This window comes from Budorcas taxicolor, chromosome 5, assembly GCF_023091745.1.
Source record: "Budorcas taxicolor isolate Tak-1 chromosome 5, Takin1.1, whole genome shotgun sequence".
NCBI lineage: Eukaryota > Metazoa > Chordata > Mammalia > Artiodactyla > Bovidae > Budorcas > Budorcas taxicolor.
This window is the reverse complement of record NC_068914.1, coordinates 11,504,763-11,520,786: the sequence shown is the minus strand read 5'-3', so window position 1 is coordinate 11,520,786 and position 16,024 is coordinate 11,504,763. Positions and strand designations below refer to the sequence as shown.

Below are 16,024 nucleotides of genomic sequence, written 5' to 3'. Positions count from 1 at the left end.
AGAGTGGAAATATTGGGTTATGGGACAGGGGTGTGTTTAGTTTTATAAGAAACTGCCAGATCTTTTTTCCAAGCTGGCTGGACCGTTTTATATGAGAGTCCCAGTTGTACTGCCTCTCACAAACACTTGATATTCCCAGGATTCAAACCCGAGTCTGTATCATTCCAGAACACATCTGCCCGGAGCTCCTCCCTGCCCTTTGGCAGCAAGTCTGTGTGCCTTTTACCATCAGAACACCTGTTTATTTCCAAATGAGAGGAAGTTTACCGTAATACTTATTCTTGGACTGACCTTGGTCAAGTCCCTTCCCTTCCCTGGACTTCAGTTTCCTTTGAATGACTAGAAGCTTTGGAGAAGGTGATTGTTTACCTTCCTTCCAGTGGTGACATTTTCCTGTGAACGTTTCCAACGTCTGTTCTTTCTTGGTTTCCTTTTCCATCTGTCACTTGACACTGTACGATTGATTACATTTCTTTAACTGCCTTTGAAAACAGCTTGTTTTTTTTTTTTATAGGCTTTAAATAAAGCTTCATTTTGCTAACAAATTTGAGAAGAAAAGTGGAAGGAAATGTGACAGTTTGTGAACACCTACCCTGAATCACACGCTTACGGAGCCAGTCACTCATGTAGTTGTCGAGAACATCCTGCCGTGCAGCTCTTCTGAATGATGCTCTGACCTGAGCTCTGCGTCCCCATCCGCCTGGACCATTCTTCGCTCAGCCAGCCCTGTGGCTTGCTCCCTTGCCTCAGTCCTGTCTTACTTTGTCACTACCTTCCCAGGGACGCCCAGCCCAGCCTATTTAAAATAGAAACTCCTCCTCCTCCTCCCACTCATGGTTCTCTTTGGCATCCTCTCCTGCCTCGCTTTTTCCCATATGATCACCACCTAAAAACCATCAATGTTTCTAATATGCTTTTCCATCCCTTCCCCACTCCCAACTGGAGTTTAAGCTCCATGTGATCAGGAATTTGTTTCCCTTTTGGTCACTGCTGTAGCTCCTCGCTTAGACACATAGTAAGTAATCAATCCATACCGAGTGCGTGCGTGAATGAATGAGAAGAAGAAAACAGAAATTCTGAGAGGGATTATCTTGTCCAAGGTGACCTTGGTAGCTAAGCCACAGGCCTGGGGACACAAAAGTGAATAAGGCCTGATCACTGCCCGTCTGAGCTGACAGACAGGCTAGCGGGCAAGGCGGTGACCAGCTGTGATGACATCTGAAGGTTTCTGGTCTCTCTGTCTGACTCAAGCCATGCCGGCACCTGGATTACTTCAGTATCCAAGGGAATTCACATGCACACAATTTCTGTTGAAAGTACGACTCACAGCGTGCTACCCTTGCTGAAGATGTTTTGAGGGGTGCAGTGTAGCGAGGTGCCGTTGCTGGACTCAGAGACCCCAATGACCAGCCCTTCCCCTGATGACCAGCCTGACCTCACTCTCCCAGGCACTCTCAGTGCGGCCCCAGGGGAGAGGATGAGCCTGAACACTACATTGGAGACTCAACTAAAGGGCTCAGAAAGGGCCACCTGACCCAGCCACTAAGCCCACAGCCCCATTCACTGCTCCACCACCTCCCCCTCAGTCCCAGCTATGTGACGAGCAAGAAGATGCTCTTTGGGCCTGGAAAAGCCTTTTCTCTGACCTCCTCCTGCCCCTAGCAGCTTCTTCCCATCTCTGGACCTCAGTTTTCCCATCTGTAGAATTAAGGACTGTACTGTTTCTTTGATTCCCTAAAGGATTTGTGCTTTAGTAGAGAGACCCCTGATTTCCGAGTCCTATACAGTTGTTCTTGAGTTTTCTCTCTTTCTCTCTGGCTATACCATCATGGGTAAGTTATTTTCATTTTCTCTCGGTCTCACGTTGCCCATTCATAAAATCAGAGGTGAGTGCCAAGTAATCCTACCTCAGCACCTAGGTGGGCTGCCCTGGGAACAGAGGGTGACGTCCGCGAAGGACACAGCGGTGAGCGCAGCCTGCAGACCTGAGGTGTTTGTTGCGGGCAAGGCTCAGTCGACAGGAACTCCATCTGCTGGGCAGCTGCACATCTGCCTGGGCTGTGTACTGGCCCTGTGATTCTAGAAGCAGAGCTGCTTATGTGGGTGTGGGGTCTGCGGCGGGGTCCCCGTGGCTGGCCTCCCTAAACCTAAAGAGTGTATTCCACTGCTTCTTCAAGCCTTTATCTAGCTGCCAGGGTCCATCACGGGCTCTGCAGGACCTGAGGCTGATGGCATGGCCAAGACAGCTGAGAGGAGGGGGAGAAGATCCCAGAGACGCAAGCTTACTGTCAATTAAGGCATGTTCCTGCCACAGGGACCAGCCCACCCAAGAGGGACGTGTGTTTTGTTCCTGGTACAGGAAGTGAGCCGCCCGGGGCCATCTGGGATGTGTTTTCAAGGAAATCTTGAAAACGGCAGCTCCAGCCAGAGGTAAACAGGATTTCATTAAATCATGCCTGGCCCGAGGGACAGGGAGCGGGTGTCTGATTTCGCAGAAGCAGCCGTGTCCCTGTGCGATGCTCCTGGCAGCCATTTGGGTCGAAGACGCGCCTCCTCGGAGAAAATAAACAGACACAGTCCGTGTGCCTCCCACCTCCTGACGCCCACCATTTGTCCAGGTGACATTTTCCAAAGCCTTCTGACCAGTTGCACTTTGACCAGCTGGTTGGGAGTTAATCTCAGGATGTCTCTTGGGTGGATATTAACATCCCCTTGTTTGTTCTTTTGAAAATCAGGAAACCCAAACCGTGGGCAATTCAGCATGTTGCCTAGCGTGGTGCAGCTGGGAGGGGGCCAGGCTGAGATGCACACCCAGGTCTTATCACCTGCTGTCTAGTCCCTGAGTCAGCCCCTGAGGACATGAATCTTCTGGTTGTTCCCCCAATTCTCCCATTCTGCCCGTGTGAAATGAAGGTTCATGACCCGACAGCTTGGCCCTCATGATGGCCCTGGGAGATCCCCAGAACTGGATTGTACCCATTCTCAGATGGAGAAACAGGGGTCAGCAAAGCTGGTTACTAGCCTGTGTCACTTTGCCAGTTTGGGACCAATCTGGTTGCTGATCTGAGAACTCTTTCTCCTGGGCAGTGTCAGGCAAAGAGAACCACACATTCGCCAGGGAAAAGCTCCAACTAATTTTCTAGACACTGGTTCCTGGGTAAGGCTTTCATGAACAGATTTGTTGGCAAACCCTTGGAACGAGTTTTCTCTTTCAGCCCTTCCTTTTGTAGCTGGGCCTGTGTGCCCTCTAGGTGGGGTTCAGATAAGGTTCCTGTGGCTCCTCTGGTCCATGGAGCTATGAACTTGGATCAGAGCACCTGAACTGTGAGTAGTGTTATTCCTCACTAGCCACCTGATAGTAAGTGATTCTCCGTACTGCCTGAGGGCAGTGCCTGCACCAGGCTTTTCTGCAGCGTTCTGCCTGCTTGCAGCGTTGCTACCTGGGTGAAGCACGCCCAGGCTAGCCACAAAGCTCACAGAAACCCAAAGCCTGTAGAATGGGCTACGCGTCTCATCCAGAAAGGGAAGCACCGTCTGTGTGGTCCTTTGGGCCTGGCACATTATGTGACATGCACTGCCTTGCTCACCCTCAAATAACCACAGGACAAAGATGCTAGTTTCGCTGTTTCAGAGACAGAAGCTGCAGTTTAGTGATCTGGTCGGGGCAGGTGACTTGGTGGGTGCTGAACTCAGGGCATGGTATCAGTATCCACCCTGCTCCCCTGCTCCGGTGGCCATTGGAGAGAAGTGATCCAGCTCTCCATTCCCTTAACACAGAGCCAGGGGAAGGGCCCAGGAGCCCTGTCTTCAGCCCTAGGAACTCAGTGCTAGGAGGCTTGGGTGTGGTTGTTGAGTTCCATGTCTTCTCTTGGGGATGGGAGAACTGAAGCCAAGTACTGGGGAAGGATTGTTCGATATCACAGCCAAGTTGGCTCTCTAAAGGCCCACACACCCTCTACAAGCACACTGGAAGTTGAGTCCTCTCCAAGGCACAGCTGGGGCAGTCTGCAGACAGCAGGAAGCCTGCGCCCTGCCCTCCAGGGCCCCAGAGAAGCTGATCCACAGGAGAACAGGGGCGGGTCTGCTCCTGGGTCCATTCGCTCCCATGCCTGTGCAGTGCCCCCACCTGGCCTTGCCTGTAGATCCTCATCTTGCAGCTGTGTGTCAAAGCTCCCTGAACCATTCCTCCCTGTCTTTTCAGTGATATACGGTCGAGTCCTTGCTCTCTCTTCTTTTTATGCCATAAAGAGAGAAGTGTTTTAAGAAGTCCCAGGGGAGACAAGTTAGCTGATGATTGAAAGAGGCATCTCACTAAAACACTGAGAGCCTGGCCTTAGCTCTGCCACTTAAGCGCTGGTGGGTCTTTCCCAGCCAACCCATCCCCACTCCAGGCCCCTTCCTTGTCCACCCCAGTCCTTATTCAGGGACGCAGTTCAAATAGGAACTTTGAGCTCCAGGAAGAGCTTCATGTGCATGCGTGTCTGAGCATTTTGGGAGTCCTCAAAGCATAGAATTCTCCTGCTAAATACCAGCAAGTCTCCTCTAGCACCAGGATAAAGCACCGAGAGCCCCAAGCACATTTCCAGTCTCTTTCTCCACTGATTCCTTCCCACCACCCTGGGCAGCTCAGAGACTCACCCTGGGCATCGGGTGAGTCGCTGAGGAAAAGGTCAATCAAAAGCATTGTGAGCAATGGCTGCTTCTAAGGGATGTGTGTGCGTACGAGCCTGAGTCCATATGTGATATCTTGAAAACAGTTGGGGATAATAACCAAAGGTGTGCGGGTAGCTACACAGGAGCACTGGTAGCACACAGGGAAAGCCGTCTTCTCTGCAGGGAGTGGGGAAGGGAGTCATTCATTCATTCAGCAACATCTTCACTGAGTTCCTGCCATGTTCCAGTCTGTGCTAGGGGCTGGCATAAATGATGAGCAAAGGAGAAACATCCTTGCTCTCTCAACTCTTAAAGCCTGATTAGTAGGCAGACAACTACATACGTGACTATATAAGAACAAGATGAGAAAATAATAGAAAGGACAATACAGGCTGATGTAAGGCAAATGTGAAGAGACGAAACTGAGCTAACCTGGAGAAGAGGACTCCATGAGAACGTGAACCCTGAACCAAACCCTAGAGGATGAGGAGGTAAATAGGAGAAGAGGAGACAGAGGAAGAGATGCCTTGGGCAGAGGACATGGCTTGTACAAAGGCCCTGTGGCAGGGAGAAGCATAGCACAGTGGATGGGCCGGAAGAAGACCCAGGACACTGAAGCTCAGAGTCGGGGGATGAGTGGGGGGTGAGCGTGGAGAGGGTGGAGGACACTGTAGAACAGGCTGGGGCTGGTTCTTCCTCATAAAAGTAATGCAAAGCCATCAGATAGTGTGAAGCTGAGAGCGCTCCTCAGACCTGTATTTAGGAAGGCCCTTCTGACAGCTTTGGTGGATGAGGGGTAGGGAACAGAGACAGGCAGATAAGAAAAGACAACTGTTTAGGAGGAGTTCCGGTTATCCATACAGAAGGGAGATGTTAGTCACTTTGTTAAGAGTGATGATGAGAGAGCTGGAGAGAGATAGACAAATTCAAGAGATGCTTAAGAGGTCAAGTCAGCATGACCTGGTGAAGGATTTTTTCATTTTTCAAAATTGAAGTATGGTTGATTTACAGTATTGTGTTAATTACTGCTAAACAGCAAAGTGACTCAGTTATATACATACACACATTCTTTTCTCGTATCCTTTTCCATGGTGGTTTATCACAGCATACTCCCTGTGTTATACACGGGTTCAACCCCTGGGTTGGGAAGATCCCCTGGAGGAAGGCACGACAACCCACTTCAGTATTCTTGCCTGGAGGATGCCATGGACAGAGGAGCCTGGCAGGACTCCCAGAGGAGTCCATAGGGTCACAAAGAGTCGGACACGGCTGAAGTGACTTAGCACGCACGTACGCACATGCTATACAGCCGGACCTTGTTGTTTATCCTTTCCCTATATGCCAGTTTGCGTCTGCTAATCCCAGGCTCCCAATCCATCCTTCTCCTGCCCAGCCGTCCCCCTTGACAGCCACCAGTCTATCCTCTATATCTGCGATTCTGTCTCTGTTTTATAGACGCGTTCGTTTGTGACATGTTTTGGATTCTACATATGAGTGATATTATACGACGCTCGGTTTTCTCTCTCTGACTTACTTCTCTTAACAGGATAATCTCTAGTTGCATTGACCTGGTGAAGGATTCTGTTGGGAGGGAGGAGGGAATAGGAAATATCCAGGCTGAAATGACCCCAGGCCTATTAATGGGAATAAGAAACAGTGGTTGTGGTCACCCTTCTTCTGTGCTTTTTATTGTGGATGCTACTTCCCAGGAAATTATAGGAGGACAAAAGATTACAGCGGGTTCAGAAAGAGATGGGACCAGAATAGTACACAGAGTATAGGCCAGGGTTGAAGCCAGGGCGCAATGGCACCGGAAGACAAGCAAAGCTTTAGCCATCCTGCTCCACGCTCCTTCTGTCTTCTTGGTCTGGCCCAGGCCCTGCAGGGTGATGCGCGTTGGGAGGGGAGGGGGCTGACTGCACACTCTTTGTCCTCAGTTTGGACAGCGCCCCTATTCCCTCCCTCCCTCCTCGGTCTCTTCCTGCTTCTTGCACTGCACTGTGGGCAATTCCTTTGGCGGTGGCCCCCAACTCCACACTGTGGCAGACTAGTTATATTGACCATCCCTCTTAATCCTCCCAGCAGCTCCTGGAGGAAGGTACTAGTCATCTGCATATTCATTTTGCAAATGAAGAAAGTGGAAGCCCAGAGAGACGACTTAATTTGCCCAAAGTCACGCCACTGGCAATGGACCTCTGGTTTGTCTGAGTCCAAAGGCGAGGCTTCACCACTAATCCCTACCTGCTTGTCCCTGCTGGGTCCTTAGCCCGACGGCCAGGCTGGACCTCAGCTGGGGAGTGAGACTATGCCCCATGTCTCCACCTTCCAGAGATTCCTTCCCCCTGGTGCCTTTCGCCTCCCATAGTGTAAGGCAGAGCTGTCTGGCACAACTCTGGCAGGCAGCAGGCTCTCAGTTCAACTCCTTCACTCTCAGCCACCCTTAGGACTCAGACCAATGTCACCCTAACTCATTCTCTTCCTGCCCCGCGGCCCTTTAGCAGTCCTAAACAGTGAGATGCCTGGGATGGAGTGGTGGGTGTCCTCTCACCACTGAAGAGCCTCCTGGTTGTCTCAGCAAGCCCTGAACTCAGAGCAGCCTGGGAGTCCCCAACATTGGGTCCCAGAAAACCCCATTCCCTGAGCCCCACCAATCCATGGTCCACGTGGACCTCATTCCCGGCCCGAGGTCCACACAAACTGGAGCCCTGGGCATGCACCACAGCAGCTTGAAGCGTCAGTTTGGTCCCAGCACCTCCTCTCTAAACTTAAGTCCCCAGGCTGGAGAAATCCTGACTTTTGCCTAGAGAAATAGCAAAGGTCCTTTCAAGCTCTAAAATTCTGTGATTCTCTTTGCAAAATGACCAGAAAATAGCAAAGCACATCTCATTCCGAATAAATCAAGAAGTCTATGGACACTCTCTAATTCCTAACCGTACCTTTTCAACAAATTCCTCATTCCCTCGGAACAATAGTTCAATTGAAAATGTCCCGGGGATGGAAACTTTCATCTGTTTGGGTCCCTCCTCTATCTGCAGTGCCCAGGCCACTGCCTGACACGTGGTTCGATAAATATTTACTGGCCAACTGGACTCATTAGTTTATTAACGACACTGCAACAAAGGAAAACAAGCTAGCTGGCTTTAAAACCGTAGGAAGTCACTCTGACAATTCTGGAGGGGAGACATCCAAAGTCCAGATGCCGACAGAACCATGTTCCTTCTGACACCTGTAGGGGAGAACCCTTCCTCGCTTCTTGCTAACTTCCAGGGGTGGTGGCCGTCAATCCTTGGGGTTCCTTGGATCGTAGATGCATCAGTTTCCACCTCTGCCCTCACATGGTCATCTCCCTCCTGTGTCTCTGTCCTTTCCTTTCTTATAAGGACACCAACCACACTGGACTTGGGCCCACCCCAATAACCTTACCTTAACTTGATTCCCTCTGCAAAGACCCTTTTTCCAAATAAGATCACATTGGCAGATAAAGGAGTTGGTGCTCCATTACATCTTTTGGGGGACGGGATTCTGCTGTAACACTGAATAGATACTCAAACACGTCCTGGGATGTTCCATTCCTGACTTCTGTTTCGGAAGGGCTCCTGCTGGAGTGGGCTCCTTGCCACTTCCCGGCTGAGCCAGTGTTTCCTTTTCAGGAGCCAACACAGCCTGGTGGTGGCGATGGTGGGGGTTGGGGCGTCTTCTATTTCTAGATCCCTAAGGCTGGAAGGAATCTGGGGCCCATCTGGGCCTCCCCCTCATGTTCCAGCAGAGCAAAACTGAACCGAGGAAGGGACACAGGGCTGGCTCTGGGTCCCAGAGGAGGTAGGTTAAACCTGCCCCATTTCTCCTTGGTCACTGTTTACAATCTGCCTGCATTCTAGAAGGGACTTACCGGAGGCTGATAGGGAGCTTGTATGGTTGCCTCAATTTGAAGCCATGAACCATCTGGGCTGGGCTTGTGAAGGAGGAGTTAGAATGCATTTGCTCAAATTAAATAATTCTCCGGCTCTGTGAGGGTCCCTTTGTGGCTGATTATGGGACACATCTGCCAGCTCCTGCTGCCCCCGCTCCCTTGCTGGGGACAAGGCTGCTGGACCAGGAGATGAAGCATACAGAAGAGACAACAGACATTCCAGAGGGGCCCAAGGTTGACTCCAGAGTGGGGGTTCAGTCATGTCTGGGTGTGTTAGAAGGGCCCGCTGGGAGTTTATTTGCATGATGACTGCAGCTGTTTTCTATCACTGTCATGAAAACAATTGCAAGCTTAGGAGCTCAAAACCAACTTGAGTTTATCAGTTCATAGTTCTGTTTGTCAGAAGTCTGGGTGAGCTGGGCAGGTTTCTCCAATCCAGGTCTCATAAAGCCAAGGTCCGTGTGTTGACTGGCCAGGACTCTTCTCTGGAGGTGCTGGGGGAGACTCTGCTCCCAGCCTCACCCAGTTCTGTTCTTTGTGGCTGCCCCACTGAGCTCCTATTCCCTCCTGGGTGTTGTGGGAGATCTCCGTCAGCCTGGTAAGACCCCCTACTGTCCTCATCCCATTGCCTCCTCTGCCTTCAAAGCCAGCAATGACGCAGCAAATCCTTCTCATGATCCGATCTCTTCGGCTTCTTCTGCCTCAGTTCTTCTGTCTCCACTTGAGAAAGTTCTCTGCTTTTTAAGGCTCACATGATTAGAGCAGGCCCACCCAACTAATTCAGATACTCTCCATGTTTTAAGCCCATAACCTTAATTATGCCTGCTAAGTCACAAAGAGTCAGACACGACTGAGTGACTGAACTGAACTGAACTGAAGTCATTTTTGTCATGTAACATAACCCATTCTAAGGTTCCAGTGATTAGGGTATGTGTGCCTTTGGAGATCCTCTGTTTCCTGGGACCCCAGTGATCCTAAAGGAAGAGGAAGCCTCAGGGGTTGGAGGGAGATCTGAGTCTGAGTTACAATTTGGCCTCTTTCACTCATCTCAGCCCAGCGTCTTGGGGCAGAAGATGAAAAAAATGGGGGTAAGAACTCAGCTGTTACTGGAAGTAAAAAGGAATGAGCTGTTTCTACAAAAATGTTCATAAGTTGGAGCACTTTGCGACATCTTTGTGAAGGTGTGACGCAGAAAATGGGACAGATCCCTTTTTCCCTTTAGGGCAAAATATAGTTTCTCCTGCTGCCCAGGGGCTTAGAAGGGGCATCTCCCAGTGCAGCACCTCAGCACTGGCAGACTTGCCTGATGGCTGGGTGCTTGGCGGTGCTGGTGGCAGGGCTGAGGGCCAAGGTAGTGCCAGATTCTGGGCCAGCCTTGGAAGACCACCTCCTGGAAAGCTTTGCTAGGTGGGCCTTGGGAGCAGTGGCTGTGCTGAGAGGTCTTCATGGGGCCTTTGGACCGAGGAGTCCACTGGAAGCAGGCCTTCTTGGGAGGGCCGAGTAACAGTGGAGCTAATATGACCGTCACAGGCTGGTGGGGAATACTGCTGGGATCCTGTGTGCGTGTGTGAATATAGTTATATGAGTATAGATGTGTGTAATCACCATCACAATTAAGACAGAGAACAGTTCCATCACTCAGCCCCCCCCCCAAACAGAATTCCTCGTGCTGCTGCTTTTTGTCAACCCCCCTACCTGTATCCCATGCAAGCACTGATCTATTCTCCATCTCCATACTTTGCCTTTTCCAGAATGTCACAGAGGTGGAATCAGACAATATGTAAACTTATGAGGTAGCTTTTTGCTCGGCCTAATGCCTTTGAGATGCGCTCATGTTGTGACATGCATTAAAAACCCCTTCTTTTTTATTGCTGAGTACTTAGTATTCCAGTGTTTAAATGGACCACAGTGTGTTTATCCATTCACCCACTGAAGGACATTTAGGCTGTTTCCATTTTGGGTAATTATAAATGGAGTGCTGTTTGCATGAACACGTTTTTATTTCTCTTGAGTAAATGCCCAGTAATGGATCATTAGGTCATGCAGTATCTGTGTGTTTACCTTTAAAAGAAACTCCTGAACTGTTTTCCAGAATGGCTGTTCATTTTTGCATTCTCTCCAGCAATGTATAGCGTTCCAGTTGCTCCATATACTCACCAGCATTTGTGGGATTTTGTTTGTGTTTCGTTGTTGCCATTCTGATAGATTCTGATGGTATCTTGGATGTTTATTTTATTTTGAATTTCATGAACTTATTTGCCATCTGTGTGTCTCCTTTGGGGAAATGTCTCAATTGCTTGCCCAATTTTTTTATTGGGTCATTTATGTTCCTTCTGTTGAGCTTCAAGAGTTATTTGTGTATTCTGGATACAAGTCCTTTGTCGGGTATGTGGTTTACAAATATTGTCTCTCAGTCTGTAGTTCGTCTTTTCATTTTCTTAGCAGTGTCTTTCAGAGGCAAAAAAGTTTTAATGAAGGCCCATTCATCCATTTGTTTCTTTAATGAATGATGCTTTTAATGTCACTTCTAAGAACTCTGCCTGACTCGAGGTCATGAAGATGTTCCCTGATGTTTTCTTCTAAAAGTTTAATCATTCTAATCTAGATCCATAATCCATTCTGTGTAAAGAATGTGTGAGCTTGGTTTTTTGGCTTCATTTTGTATTTTGCGGTGGATATTCAATTGTTCCATTGCTGCTTCTTACAAAGATAATCTCATCTCTACTGAATTTGTCAAAAATCAGTTGGTCGTATTTGTGTCTATTTCTGGGTTATTTATTGTGTTTTATCAATTTACTTGTTTACCAAGGCCCTGCAGTCTTGATTTTGTTGCTCTTCAGTCTCTAAGTCGTGTTCGACTCTTTGCGACCCCTTGGACTACAGCACGCTAACCCTAACCCTGTGCTTCACTCTCTCCCAGAGTTTGCTCAAACTCATGTCCATTGAGTCAGTAATGCTATCTAACCATCTCATCCTGTCACCCCCTTCTCTTCCTGCCCTCAATCTTTCCCAGCATTAGGGTCTTTTCCAATGAGTCGGGTCTTTGCATCCGGTGGCCATAGTATTGGAGCTTCATCTTCAGCACCAGTCCTTCCAATGAATATTCAAGGTTGATTTCCTTTAGGATTAACTGGTTTAATCTCCTTGAAGTCCACGGGACTTTAAAGAGTCTTCACTCGATTACTGGAGCTTTAAAATGGAGTAGTGTCACTTCTCTAAATCTTTTTTTTTTCTTTTTCAAATTTGTTATGGCTATTCTAGTTCCTTTTTCTATAAATTTTAGAATCAGCTTGTCCATATCTACAAAACATTCTGCTGGGATTTTGATTGGGAGTGCCTTAAATCTATAGAACAATTTGAGGGAAAACTGACTTCTTAACTATATTGAGTCTTTCAATCCAGAAACACAGTATGTCTCTCCACTTATTTAGATGTTATTCCTTTAATAAGCATTTTGTAGTGTTTATCATGGAGAAGACAATGGCACCCCACTCCAGTACCCCTTGCCTGGGAAATCCCATGGACGGAGGAGCCTGGTAGGCTATAGTCCATGGGGTCGCTAAGAGAAGGACACGACTGAGCGACTTCACTTTTGCTTTTCACTTTCATGCATTGGAGAAGGAAATGGCAACCCACTCCAGTGTTCTTGCCTGGAGAATCCCAGGGACGGGGGAGCCTGGTGGGCTGCCGTCTATGGGGTCGCACAGAGTCGGACATGACTGAAGTGGCTTAGCAGCAGCAGCAGCATCAGTGTTTATCATGCAAGTCCTGAAGATGCTTTCTTAGATTTATTTAATTTGGGGGAATTTTGTACATAAGTAATTTAATGATGTACATGGTATCAATTTTTAAAATTCTGGCTTCCAATTGTTTATTGCCACATATAAAAATATGATAGATTTTTTTTCATGTTGACCTTATATTGTGCAACCTTGCTAAACTCAATAATAAGTATTTTTGTTTTGTTTTTTGTAGATTCTGTGTGTTTTTTTTTTTTTTTTTGGTCATGTTGCCTGTGAATAGGGATAGTTTTAGTTCTTCCTTTAAAATCTGTGTGCCCTTTATCTGTTTTTCTTCCCTTATTGTCCTAGGGCTTCTGGTATGAGAGTGCATAGCAGCTGTGAGAGTGAAAAACTTTGCCTTGTTCTCTGTTTTGGGAAGGCAAGCATTCAATCCTTCATTATTGAATTTGATGTTAGCCATGAAATTTTTGTAGATACTGTAAATCAAGTTAAGGAAGTTCTCCTCTAATCATTGTTTGCTGAAACTTTTGTCACAAATGTATGTTGAATTTTGTTAAATTTTTTCCGCACCGATTGATATGATTGTGTGGCTTTTATTGTTTAACCTATTAATATTATAGCTCATGTTCATTAGTTTTAAAACATTTAGCTAATCTCCATTCCTGAAATAAATCTAATTCTGTTGTCATGTATTATTTTTTAATATATTTTGCTAATATTTTCTTGAATATATTTGCATGTTCATGTGGGGTATTAGTGTATAGCTTTTTCTTCTAGTGCTTTTTTTTAATGATTTTGACTTCAGAGTAGTGACAGCCTTATAAAATGAGTCAAGAGGTTATTCCTTCTATTTTTTGGATATTATTATGTACAGTCAGTATAATTTTTCTTTAAATGTCTGGCAGAATATGGCAATAAAACTATCTTGGCCTAGAGTTTTAATGACAAACTCTTCGTCTTTAATAAATATAGGACTATTGACATTATCTATTTCTTCCTAGGTGACTTTTAGTCATTTATTGCTTTCAAGTAAAAAGTCCATTTCATTTAAGTTATTGAGTTTATGTGCATAAACTCATTTATAGTGTTCTCTTTTTATCCTTTCAGTATCTATGGGATTATGATTTTAGAGGTTTGAGGGGACTTAAAAATAACACCCCCTGTCTTCCCCCATTGCTCAGGAAGGGATCAGGCAGTAACCTTTAGTCCTGATAAAGCCAACTTGGTGGACATTAATTTGCTTTAGATGGGAGGCTCACTAACACACCTGGGATGATACTCAGCCATCTAATCATAGTAGTTTTGAAAAACACAGGCTCTGTTACACTAGCCAGCCTCTGCAAAACCTGTGGCTTATAGAGATGTGCTCTCTGCAGGTGATAGATTTCAAAGTAGCAAGAAGGAAAGAAGTCCCGGTCCTAGAGATTGAATGTTTGCATCTCCCCGAAATGCATTTGTTGAAACCTAATTCCCAACGTGATGCTGTTCGGAAGTGGGGCCTTTGAGAGGTGATTGGGTCATGAGGATGGGGTCATCGTGAATGGGGATTAGTGTCCTTGTAAAGGAGACCCCTTTCTATCGTGTGAGGACACAGTAAGAAGATGGCCTTCTATGAACTGGGAAGCAGGTTCTTACCAGGCTCTGAATCTGCCGGTAGCTTGATCTTGGACTTTCCAGGCTTCAGAACTGGGATAAAGAATGTTTGATGTTAAGCCAGCCAGTTTCAGGTGTCTTTGTTATAGCAGCCTGAAGAGACAAAGATGCCCTGCACGTCCGTTTCCTTCTCACACACTCGCCAGACAAGGTGGGTAGAGAGTGTTAGGCCAGCAGAGGTTCCTCAGCACTGAAGCAGGAGCCAGGGAGAAGGAGATTCCCCTTCAATAACTCACAAGAACTGTACTCTAATCATGGCAGAAATAGATGGAGAATTTGGGGAGGGGAGGTGACCTCACGTCCCACAGTAACTGGTGGGAACAAGAGCCAAATAAATCTCCCTGGTTAGACCAATGTCATATGCGGGTTCATGTCTAACACAGGTTACAAAAATCACAATGGGATACATTAAATTTTAGATCAGACCTTTGTGACAGTGTTGTGACAATATGGAGGAAGTGATGACCAAGTGCAGAGTCCAGAATGAGAGTAGAGTCAGGCCAGACTTCACGGAAGGAGTGTGGCTTACATAGGTAATGGATGGGAAGGGGCTAGAACTCAGGGGGATGGTGAATGGGGAGGAATGGGGGGATAAGGTGGGAGAAGTTGGCCGGAATGGAATGGAAAAGGATTTGAAATACCATGCTAAGAGTCAGGGGTACTCTTTTAGGGGGAGGAGCTAGAGAGGAGTTCATTAAGAACAGTGCTTGGGGAGACACATCTTGGAAAGTAATGAAATATCCATAGCATTAGCAAAAGTCATTGCTCAAGGCCTCCAGTTAGTGCCTATCTTCCCTCACTCTTCTCCCAACTCCACCTCTCTGATGCCCTCCCCTGAGGCTCTTGGACCCCATCACAAGCCAGCAAGCAGAAATTAATGCCTGGCTCTGCTTTGGTCTGTGGTTGAGGTCCATCCCAATGTTCTGGTGGGTTGGTGCCCATGTATCCTGGCTCTTGGGTGAGTTTTTTCAAAAAGCTATTTGCCATCAACCCATTTCCATTTTGAGAGTTTGAGGAACAACAGCTGAAGACCACTCAGTGGTTGAGCCGTGGGAGCTGCAGAGCAGTCTTCAGCAGCAGGCTGAGCACTCCAGTCTTCACAGGGGAGTCGAATAGTCTCAGAGGGCACCCCCTGCCTTCAGACCCCCAACTCTGGTTGAGTAGACGTGAACTGCAGAGCTGGAGCGGTCCGTCCACCCTGAAATTCCTCCTTGGTCACAGTCTTGTCAACTGCTGCCCGCTCTTCCTTTTCAGTCTTTTCAGAATCTCTGTAGACGCAGAGATGAGGCATGACCTTCCATGGGGGTTCACTGGAGATGCCATGCATGGGCAGAACTTCCTGGGCAAACAGCCGCCACATCAGAGCCACTGAGTGAACTCTGTCTGCGTTGCACGGGATGGCGGTAGCCACAGAGCACAGAGTGTCTGTGTTATGCAGAGCAGTGGATGGCAGGTTAGTGTAAGGGGCTCCTGTGAGACGTGGTGGTCAGCCCTGGGATCAGTAACCACCAGAAGTCTTGGCTTCCAGAAGGCTGCCTGGACCAGGTGAGTGAAAGTTCCAGGAGTGGAGCAGCAGCAGTAGGAGGGGCTCAAGGGGCAGCAGCAAATTCGTTGGCCAGTATTCCCAGAGGATAGGACACTGGTTCATCAGTTGGGTTTTCAGTGGCAACCACGGCATAAGCCATCTGCAGAAGCTTCGGCCAGGTCTCCTTCAGATTTATGATGGAGACACCATCCCTCTTCCTTTTGTAGATGTACCACCACTTGGAAGCCAAGGTTGGTGCTACCTCCCTGGGTTCCTGGGAGTTTGAGGACGTCCTCCTCCTTCATTAGCAGGACATTGAGGGCTCTGGACATTGTGAAAGTTTCCTTTTAAGTTCCAGTGGGAATCCAGAACAATGTCACATGGACCATTTTCTGGGTAGTGCGGAAAGGTGATTCTTAGGTATTTTGTCTCTCCACCTTCAGCAGCCATGAGGACACGATGAGGAAGGAAGAATTCATGCTGCCCAGGGATCTTGCCCTTCCACTCTGAGCTCTCAAGTTCTTCATATGAATGTGGCAG

The 16,024-nt window shown here is 47.7% G+C and overlaps 1 pseudogene; it reads right to left on the bottom strand.

Annotated features, from left to right (window-relative positions):
* Window positions 1-14,935: 14,935 nt before the first annotated feature.
* LOC128047479 (40S ribosomal protein SA-like) lies at window positions 14,936-15,816 on the bottom strand (annotated as a pseudogene).
* Window positions 15,817-16,024: the final 208 nt, after the last annotated feature.